The following is an 11,422-nucleotide window of genomic DNA, read 5'->3' as shown; positions in this document are numbered from 1 at the left end:
GCTTTGGTGCTTGCACCAACAGCGAAAAATGGACAAATTAAGGTGGCCGAATACAGTTTTTACGTGTCTCAAAGGCGCGCGCTACGATTTTCTGCTTGACGTCATTATTGCTCGCGCGGGCTAAAATGGCGCTAGCAACTCTAAACAGAAACGAAAAAGAGTTCCATCTGTTTTACCACGCTTTACCAAATTTGTATACAAAAGAGAAACTTCAAAATACTTTTAGATAGGTCTTGAAACCTGGGACGAAAAACAATACGACAAAAAAGGTGGATAAACAACCGACAGAGAAGTTCTAATTCTGTCTTTCATTATCGCTCGCGACGCATGGCGTCATCATAGCGCGCGCTCGCACGCGCAATTTGATTCGCTTCGGAGGTCGTAAAAGCCAGATTTTGATCCAGATTTTCTCACAAACCTACCGTACAACCTGTTATGAAACTTTCACAATTAAATTTAAGGGGTGAACCACGTCCACAGCCAAAATTTTGAAAAAATCTGTAAGACAGATTTTGAGCTATTTTAAAAATCGGCAAAATATCACATTTTCCTATTTTGCGAAAAATCTGTCTTACAGATTTTTATATTATTTTGCATGAATGTTTAATAAGAGCCAATTTCTTATTTCCGTTTAAACTACTAGTGCCAGTCCCCTCTTAAGCACTCGGCCGTTCATTTAAGCTGTTTATTGGCATTTTTATTTTCCAAATATCGCATTAGATGGTTTTAGGATGTAACAAACAGTGATAAAAGAAAGACAAAACTCTTCTGGAGATTGTACAAGAGAGTTAAAGGTTGGACTGATTTACCCTCTCAAAACTGTATTAAGCCACCTTAATTTCGGAGCCGCTCGCGCTCGCGACGAGCAAATTATTTTCACGTAGTGTGGACTCAGGGCGTACCTGCCTTTACGCGATTTACGCAAGTGCGTACCAAAATTTCCCAGATATTTTTTTACATGGGCAAAGGGTAAAGTCCTGTAATTTTTCTACGCGTTTTGATGTTTTTCTATCAGTGAACACTGAAAATTGCACGGGTTATACAATGTACTTGTATTAAAGCAGTTATCGTGGTCAACACAATGCTTTTTTATAGCATTTCAACTACGGCGATCGGGAGTTTTGCGCCAAAAAGAAAAGAAGGTTAGCATTTGAATTGTAATCGAATCTTCGTATCAGGTCTACAAGTCTCTAGTTCATTTTTTGTTTTCCTAGAAAATGAGGGAATTACAGTGAAGTACAACATAAGTTGCCTTACGGAAACTATTTACCGACTTGATACGATGTCATAAAATGAGGAAAGTTTTCTGAAAACACGTTCCTATTTACGTCTTTCTTTCTATATTGTAAATAATATGGAAAATTTTGGTTTTCTGGTTGAGAATTAAGGTAATCTCCAGAGTTTAATCTTGACTTCACAAAATCTTTACAGTCTCAGGAATGCAGGAAATGGCGTTTTAGAGGGTAACATAAAAAAAAATTCCAGGGGACATGTCCCGAAACCCTCATAGAAGCTCGCGCCTTTGGCGTTAAACTTAATCTCCCACTGACTTTAGTGCGTACTGCTAAAAATTGCCTAGGAACGCCCCTGGTTGTCACGTTCGTGTTGTTGTTCGCGGTGCGTGTGCTGAAAGATGTGCAAAGGAAAAGAAGAGCAGCCGAAAATGTGGAGGACAGCACTGTTTGTTATCGAAACACTTGGCCAGAGCTGTGAAGCTCCAAGTGGGTTCAAAAGTTTGTCGTGTCCATTGGGACGAAATAAGGAGAAAAGACAACCGGTGCTCAGTTCCTCGATTAAACCACTCGCGAAGTCTCAAAACACAGGGGATTCCAGCCAGACTTTATGCTGTTTTAGATGCAGTGGGAAAGGGTTTTAATGATTACAGACCTGGAACAAATTGGTGCAATGAGTGTTCAACAAGAGAAGAGAAAGAATAAAAGTTTACAACGCATCCTGACTACAAGCCACCGGTGTTACGAACTATTAAATGCCCGGCGATACCAATCAATGAAAATCAACAATCAATAAAATCAATAATAATCAATAACAATTTATTGATTGGTATTGGAAGTCAATAAAAATCAATGCCTAAAAACTGAGTGAGTATTGATTTTAATTGATTATCATTGATTATTATTGATTAATATTGGTTTTTATTGATTATGAAATTTGTTATTTATTTTTAATTAAATGCACCGTATGAATTAAAAAACCATTCACTTAAATTTATTTGCTGTGAGCTTCATGTTATTACAAATCAAATGTTTCACATTTGTAGCATTTTTTACTACAGTTTACTATTAAAAGTTCACTAAAGCGTTTGATTGTCTCAAAACAAGAACATATTATTTACTGTTAATTTCTACTTTCTTCAGTCCTGGTCGGCATACAAGGAAAAAAAATGCGTGCAATCAAGTCACCCTGTACGTGTAAAAATATGCCCGTGATTTATGACGGACGTCTACACTACAACGCGCCATAAAGTTGCATAATCAGTTATTGATTATCTATGAAAATCAATAATAATCAATAGCAATTAAGACTATTTGGTGAGTGAGAATTGATTTTTTTTATTGATTGGTTGAACCAATCAATAATAATCGATGGATTATTATTGATTGCAATCAATGATTGATTTTCATTGATTGATATTTTGCCAGGACTAATGAAAAGGTAACCCAGTTAAGGGCCCACAGTGACGTATATTTCTGGACCCGTTTCTAGGGACATTCGCGGTTATATAGTTTTAGCAATTTTTCTCGTTTAGGTATGTGGTTGAATTTTTTACTCAGTCCAGAACGTAAATATGACGTCGTTGAGCCACGCCCGTGATCACGTGACCAATAAAGAAAAAGTCTAAAAAAATTTATGTTTTGCATGATATCAGAAAATCATTCATGGTGTCATGTTCTTTATTCATTTTTGTATCTTGGTAAGTATGGATTTCATCTCATTGGGAAAAATATTTTTTTAGAGAGATTTAAAACGTTGATTTGTCCATAAAATTTTTATTAAATAATAATAATGGATTGATGTGTGGAGAGAATGAACTCAGAAAAAAATTCTGAGTTCACAGATGGGACTCGAACCCACGACATTCCGTACACTAGTCGGACGCTCTAACCACCGAGCTACTGAGAACTCTAATGGTGAGCAGTGGTCATTTGTGGGTGACACAACGACTGCATCGCGCAAATCTGTTTCATTATGTCAATGAACACACACATTTAACTGCATCACGCAGTCACGTAGTACTTTTATTAAAAACGATTTAAGCAAATGAATACTTAGTTATATTCCCAACCCAGGTAGGAAAAATACAACATCGAAAAAAAGTGATTAAAATTAAAAACCGCTAAGAATTTAGGTTTTTTTTCTGCAAACAGGAAGTCATTAGACTGACAAGAGAACTATGCGTGCGCTAGTTGTACGCGTACGCTTTTGAGATTCTTTGCATACGTAAAAATACTGCTTTTCCTGGATTCAATTTAATCTGAATGATTCTCAGATGTGAAGTCAACCATTAGTCAGGAAGTTTTTCGGTAGTTTTTCTATTGCCATCTAATTAGCGAGTATGAAGAAGTGCTTGAAAGGAAAATTTTTTGCACATCTGGCGCGTACAGAAAGCGTCAGTAGCATGTACACGCAATACAGCTCGCGCTCTTTTAGCACCTTAGCAACGCACGAGAAATCCGTCAGGTTTGGTGCGTTTCACAAGGGCCATTACTACTGATGCTTGGCAACATCACTACCACATGTCTACTCCAAAATACTTGCTGCCAGCAGAGAAACAAAACAAATAACAGTGAAAAAACAACTAACAAATCATCGCAAGCGTAGAGAAAGGTTCCCTAAAGAACTCACTCAAGTGTGAAGTGCAGTGTGAGACACAGGGCGTTTTCCATTCGACCAAAAATTCTGGTTGAGTTTCCGGAAAATTCCAGAGGCAAATGGACAGCATTTTCCAACTTTTCCGATTGACTGCACGGAAGGCAAAACAAAATTTGCATATGGTCAGGTAGTGCGTCTAATATGGAAATTTCTACGGTGCATTAAAATAATGCACTGTTGCCGGTTTCCTGTACATATAACTCGATATTTTTGCAAATAAAAAGCATTCCGAACACTGGAAATAAACGCCATGAATGACATCGTGGCTACAAATACATGGACCTTTCAAAAGGCACACCACAAGCAACGAAAACGTCGCCAACCCAAAAAGTTTAATGAGCAAAACAATGGCGTAGCCTGCACGCGCGTTATAAATATTTGTACATTTCTTTGCTGCCGCCTGCAAAACAACAACGAAAAACAACCGAGTTCAAGGAATGCTTCCTTAACACATGTAGCTGCTATCAGCTGCACAAATTGCTAAATTTTCAGCCGAAGGAACTCAGGCTGATCATGAGTGTAAAATGGTAGCTTTTTCTAAAATTTCCGGAAAAGAGGACAACCTCGCAAGGTAGACCCAAATTTTCGAAAACAATTTCCGGGAACTTTCAGTTCCATTTAATTTTGCTTCTGGAATTTCCGGGGTTTTCGGTTGAATAGTTCGCATTTCGGAAAGTCAACACTTTCCGGATTTTCTGGAAACTTTCCGAGCAAATTTCTGTACCATTCGTCCTTGTTCCAAAATTTCCGGAATTTTTGGTCGAATGGAAAGCGCCCACAGGACTTACGAGAGTTTCCGAAGAAGACTCGAGTAATAATAATAATAATAATAATAACAACTTTATTTAATGAGGGTTACACATTACAGTTAAAAACTGAAAAACCTGTGGCCCTCCCCTAGAATAAAAGTTAATACTACTACAAATATATTATCAATAAAAAATGAAAACAGATAAGATAGATAAAAACTAGATAAAAATACAAACAGTAATTTGGGTGTGACAGTATAAAAATTTAAAAATTATGACATGGGAAAGTTATCTAAGTCGGCATAACCTTCCTTAATAAAATTACTATAATTATGTTTAAAGGCCTTAATGCTAGTGCTAGTTCTAATATATATAGGCAAAGAGTTCCAACATTTAGTGGCTGAAACAAGAAAAGTTCTTCCACCTTCCGTTTCACGGTTATACCGAGGACAGCGTAAAGTAATATCACCATAGCGCGAGGTTCTGGTGGACATGTCATTGACACTTACAAGTCTGTTCCTTAAATACTCTGGGCATTGTCCATTTAGGCATTTGTAAATTAAGCATAGCTTATTAACAGTGATTTCATCATAAAAGGGCAACCAGTCTAGTCTCTTAAATAAACTTACAGTACGTTCATCTCTTGTTTTAACGCCTAGGATAACACGGGCAGCCCTTTTCTGGAGACGAAAAATTGTCTCAAGAATCACTTCAGTCCTTTCTAGACCACAAAAATAGCGCTTTCACTGCGTGAACATGCGGAAAACGAACGAAAATAATAAATGTTCTTTGTTAAAAATCTAGTCAATCAAATCATGTGTCCCCAGAGCCACTTGCTCCTCGTGCCCCAGGAGGTACAAAAGGCTCTGGGGACGAGGATGAGAATGAGGAGAGCATGGTCCCCAGTGCTTTGGCATACTATGGCACAGTGAGCCTGGTGAGTCATGATGCACAACGTACGCCGAAGCACGTGCACCAGTCTAGTACCCGGGTATTCTCTGAATAAAAAATCTTTGCCGTGGTTTTGGCCGAGCGAACTCTGTATCGGGCACCAGTAATTTGAACGACCCAATACCAGGCCACCAAGTCGAACGCGGCCTTTGTCGACAACTTGATCGACCATCAGTTGACATGAATAACTCCCTAACAACCATTCGTGCGACGGAAACTAGTTATGTAGTTTTCTCCTGAAATCTGCGATGTATATGAGTGACATTAAGTTGTGAACATGTACACGGTTGAGCTGGAAATATTAAAAGAATCCATAGCAGTGTCGAATCGAGACGTTCGCATAGGTTTTACATTCTTTAACCACTGTCAGTTTTACCACCGATAATTCCACCTGCTAATTTTGATTTTAAACACTTATGAAAGACGAACAGCAAATTAGCATAAGACCCGTGTTAGCAACAAAGGTTTACGCCAGAAGTAGAGCCATAAAATAGTTAATAAAATAGCGAGCACCTTCTTTTTACAAGTGTTCAATCATAGACTAAAACGTAGCTTACGAACACAGACAGATTACCGATTGTTGCTTTACGACGCCGACAAAGGAGAAAACGGCAGGTTTACTGACCACATCAGTGAACACAAGTTTTCGCGCGAAATTAACTGGGCCTGTTAGTGTCTTCATAACAAATCATTTAGCGACAGAAAGTTTTCACACTACACGGCAGAGCTGTCGCCAAAGTGTTACGCCATAAAGAAGTGAGATCAGCGTTTGGAGATCACAGAGTCCCCCGAGAAATGTTGCGCCTATTACATTTACACGCTAACTCAAGCCTCGCGAGAGCGTTCCAGAATGTCCGTAAGAGCACGCGTAATTTACGAGAGTGTATTGCTTCTTTGGACGGTGATAGCATTCGTTGTTTTAGCGCCTGGCATCAAAGAAAAGCTACTTGAAACGACATTCATCAACGCCATGTTCAGGTGTCAGAGTATTTTGGACAAAAGGACCTGTCGGGAAGTCTTGAGTTATGAAATTGTCCATCGTATGTTCCTGGCCATTGCGTTGTATCACTTTATGCTTGCTTGTTCAGTTCTTCCAAACGTGTCATCACTCCGTGAACGTCTGCATAACCACTGCTGGATTTTTAAACTCGTGATCCTCGTTATTTTTGGTATAGGAGCTTTCTACATACCTCAAAACAGTTATTTTATTGTTTATTTTCCTTATGTGGTCTTGATAGGCGGCTCTCTATTTCTTATACTACAGTTTTTTCTGTTGGTCGATATCGCGGAGGCTTTAGTCGCATGGGCAATAACACAGCAACATCAGGAACGCAAATGCAAAACATCTTACAAAGTTGTACTATCTCTTCTTATTTTTAAGTCCTTTGCATTATTCGCAGTCAGCTTTGGTATTGTAGGCTTCGTGCTTGTCACTACAGCAAAACAAGATTGTACATGGAATAATATCTTTATGGCGATCAATCTAGGAGCGTGTTTCATATCTTTTGGAATTTCCTTGCATCCACGAATAAGACTTAACCTTCGGCCAGCGGTTATGTTCTTGCCATGCGCGGTGATGGTTTTCCATTCAGTTTTTGTCATGGTTGCTGCGCTTTCAACGCAAGAGAATCCCGGATGTAATCTCCAAGAAACGTTTCTCTCTGCAGAAGATCTTTTGATTGGAGTAAATCCGAGAGTTATTTTAGCTTTGTTTGTAATGCACGCGACTTTGTTTTATGAATGCTATCGAAGCAACGAAAATTCTTTCACTCTTGGACTTCTGAGGGACACGAATTTTGAAAAGGGAGCGATTGAAAATGAGGTCGAAAAAGTACATGAATTGCCTTATAGTTATCCCGCTTTTCATTTCTTAATGTTAACTGCATCTTTGTACACTCTAGCAACTATAACAAACTGGTATGGTCCGGTTACAAACTGGTTTTCTCCTAATGACAAATCCGTTCTCATTGGGCTGCAGGCACACTGGAAACCAGCTCAAGTAGTTACCATGGTAACATGTTGTGTTCCCGTTTTGTTGTATATTTGCTTCATGATCTTTGCTATGACAACACGTGTACCGCGGTTTTATCAGCCACAAGTTTTATCAGGAAATTACTCCTGCATAACACCAGAAAAAAGTCTTAAGAGTCGCAACAGCTTCTCTACTTGCACAGAACGCAAAAGATACGATAACAGCAAGCCAAATGATAATACTAATGATGAGATTGATTTGGCCGTTTCGTGTCAAATGTTGAAGACTGGTGACGAGTGTGAGTCAAAACATGATCTCTCTTCGCAAAGCTACAGTGAAAATTTGGTCGTGAGGTGTAGAAAAATTCGCAACACTTCCATAAATTTTTATCATTTTCCCAGAGAAATCTGCCAGTCGTATTATGGTGGTAGGAATGGTAGTAACGCTTGCACTGTGATCGCTGTGTTAATAGCTAGAACGTTTTGCTGTGGTGATGTAAAACCACAGCAGACAGACTGAAAACCTTAGCGAAACTTGGATTAACTTGTTCAGTAGTTGCATTGCTGAGGGGAACAGATTGTACGACAAACTTATCAACTCAAAACAACAAGGCGCTCTTTACCTATCTGTGGAAGACGTAGTCGAAGAGTTTGGAAACACGTCACAAGTTAAAAACCTCGGCTGCTCTCTTCCTGTCAGCTTCGTTTCAGAAACGGAGACTGCAACGATTCGCTTTCAGCTTGAAAGATTTCAGAAACTTAATGAAAGGCAAGCAGTAATATTTGTCAAAGATTCCCGATCCGGGGTTTTTCTTTTTGAGAAGGACGGCCCCCTCCTGTTTGCGGACAGTCATCCTTACGGATCAGGAGGGGCAATCCTTGTTTGTACAAGTGATGTTGGTGAGTTAGTAATGCTGTTAGCTGAGATCCTTCGTTTGGTTTCATTAGAAGGTCTCGGAACCCTGACGCCAGTTTATTTTCACTAGACAGAACACCGATTATACCATCCTCGGAGACCCAGGGGCAGTTAGTGGGGGCGTTAACAACAAGAGCGGAAGAGCCCCTGGACACTTGGTCTTAACGAACCAGTTCCAGAAGCGTTTGAAGTCCTTCCACCTGATTGAAAAATATTTTTCTGGCCAATCAGGAGGAAAGAGTTCGAACGCTTCTGGAACTGGTTCGGTAAGACAAAGTGTCCAGGGGCTCTTCCGCTCTTGTTGTTAACTTTCGCCCGAAAATCCCGTCGTCCCGATAAGAAGCTGCCCGTCGCCCCCACTAACTGCCCCTGGGTCTCCGAGGATGCGATTATACGACTCCAGTCAACTGGTTAACATTGAACCATTTTGATTCACACCCTTAAAATCATCATCAGCAGCAGCAGCAGCAAATTCCTTTTAGTGAGAAGTGCACGCTCAGTATTTAGGGCCTGATTACATGAGCCGGGCTGGCTCGGTTTGCCGAGATCTCGGAACGTCTGTTAAACGCAACAAAAATCATCTTCGCGATTACATGACAACCGGGCCAGCCCGGTTAGCCGAGATCCCGGTATCGCGATGCCGGGATCTCGGCTAGCCGGGATGAAAATTTTCCATGTAATCGCGTTCACCGGGCCAGCCCGGCTAAGCGGGCCAGCATTAAATTTCTCTTCTGAGCACAATATCCGACGAAAAAATCAATGCAACTCCTTCTAAATAGGATGTAGAGGTAAAGTAACCCATCCAGATGTATAAGTGCAAAAAATTAACCACCAAATAATTTTTTTATTGCCGGAAAAACTGTGATTAAGATCATTCGTGCTCTGATCATTTATGCTAAAACCGGGCTGAAAGTCATCTCGGCAAACCGGGCCAGCCCGGCTAACCGGGCTCATGTAATACCGGGCTGAAAGTCATCTCGGCAAACCAAGCCAGCCCGGCTAACCGGGCCAGCCCGGTTCATGTAACCAGGCCCTTAGGGCCTCTTCACATGAGCCCGGTTTACGAGCCGTCTCAGTTACCAGGACGGATTTTGACCTCTGTTCATATGGAAAATTTTAGCCCGGTTGATGGGGATAAAATTCAAGAAACGAAGGCAAAATGGCGACACATAAAGTTGCATCTTTCGCGACTATCGTAGCTTTATTGACCCATGTAACTTTATTAATAAAGCTAATTCGCATATTTCTGAAGTGGAAATAGATAAAAGGCAAAATTAAACCATTTGGACCGCCCAATTACGAAAGGGAAGCTATTTTCTCAAAAAAAGTTGCGTCCCGGCGACCGGGCTGGAGCGTTCATATGGCAAAATATTCTTCCCGGTTGTCGAGATCTCGGTTGCAGAAACCGAGATATCGGTAACCGGGCTGGCCCACCTTCTCATATGAACACATCCAAAATTTTACAAGAAAATAGGAGTGAGCCGAGATCTCGGTAACTGGGCCAGCCTGGTCAACCGGGATCATATGAAGAGGCCCTTAGGGCCTCTTCATATGATCCCGGTTGACCGGGATTAGCTTTATTAATAAAGTTACATGGGTCAATAAAAATACGATAGTCGCGAAAGATGCAACTTTATGTGTCGCCATTTTGCCTTCGTTTCTTGAATTTTATTCCCGATAACCGGGCTAAAATTTTCCATATGAACAGAGGTCAAAATCCGTCCTGGTAACTGAGACAGCTCGTAAACCGGGCTCATGTGAAGAGGCCCTTAGTTTTACTGCTCTAATGAAAAATGTGTTGCAATGAATAAATGTAACCTTCGACTTAAAAAGAAAATCGCGGCCAAATTTGCATGGATTCTGGAAATAACTGAATTGCAGGCGAAACGTGACTCAGACGTATTTTGTGATGCCTTGAGATTTAATTATCGCCCCATGGCCCTTTTTTCCTTTTTTTTTTTTTCGATCGTTGAGCGCGGCACACCCACCCCTTCCCCGCGCTCACGTTCGCTTCGCTTGCCGATTCTCTCGCTTTTTGCGTTGAAAAATAGAGAGGCTGTGGACAGTCTTATCGCCCCAGTAAACATTTTATTGTGCACGTCATAATCACTGCCTATACCCTCCCCAGAGAAAGAAACGAGGCTATAACGACAAACACTCTATTGGGGTATCCAGCTGGAGTGAAAATAAGCCTGCATCAAATAGATCGTTACAATTCCGATTTCTAATTCATTTTCCAATCCACGTTATCTTCGGTGTTGCCGACGTGGATTACTGTTTTTCAATTGGGTATTCGTTATTTATGGGACGGATAAATCTCCGGCCCATTTGATAAAATTCATTCTCGTCCCCATAGCCCTTTCGTTTCTCTTAGCCGGCTGGGCCTTGGCACGAGAAAACGAAGGGCTCTGGGGACACAGGATTTTCAGTCCTAGCCTGCAGAACAGGCGGATTATTTTTCGGGGGGATTATTTTTCCCTCGCGCTTCGCGCGACGCGACTCGCAAAATCCCCCCGAAAAATAATCCGCCTGTTCTGCAGGCTATTCAGTCCTAGATTCTATGCAGTCATGACGTTTCAAAAGAATGTATGAGACAGTCCTTACGTTTTCGACTTCCGTTTAGGAATTCTTTGTTCCAAACAGCTAATTAAAAAAATTCGAATTAATTCAAAAATCCTATGTCCTCAGAGTCCTTCGTTTTCTCGTGCCAAGCCGGCTAAGAGAAACGAAAGGGCTATGGGGACGAGAATAGATAAAATTAATAACAAGTCCGTATGAAGGAATACTGCTACCGTAAACACTCGCATCTGATCTTTTGCGATAGCAACAGACAATTCAAATAATACTTGAAATAGAACGGATCCCAATTGAAAAACACAAATTTTTTTTTTGAAAATTCCCGACTCTTAGAGTGAAGTGCCTAGAAGGCTCTTTCTTGAAGAAA

The 11,422-nt window shown here is 40.6% G+C and overlaps 1 pseudogene; it reads left to right on the top strand.

Moving 5' to 3' along the window:
* The first annotated feature begins 7,146 nt into the window (after window positions 1-7,146).
* Window positions 7,147-8,552, top strand: LOC144654716 (uncharacterized; annotated as a pseudogene).
* The last annotated feature ends 2,870 nt before the right edge of the window (window positions 8,553-11,422 follow it).

This window comes from Oculina patagonica, chromosome 5, assembly GCF_052425735.1.
Source record: "Oculina patagonica isolate OP01 chromosome 5, crgOcupat, whole genome shotgun sequence".
NCBI lineage: Eukaryota > Metazoa > Cnidaria > Anthozoa > Scleractinia > Oculinidae > Oculina > Oculina patagonica.
Note: the sequence above shows the minus strand (reverse complement) of the source record. Positions and strands in the feature narration are given on the sequence as shown.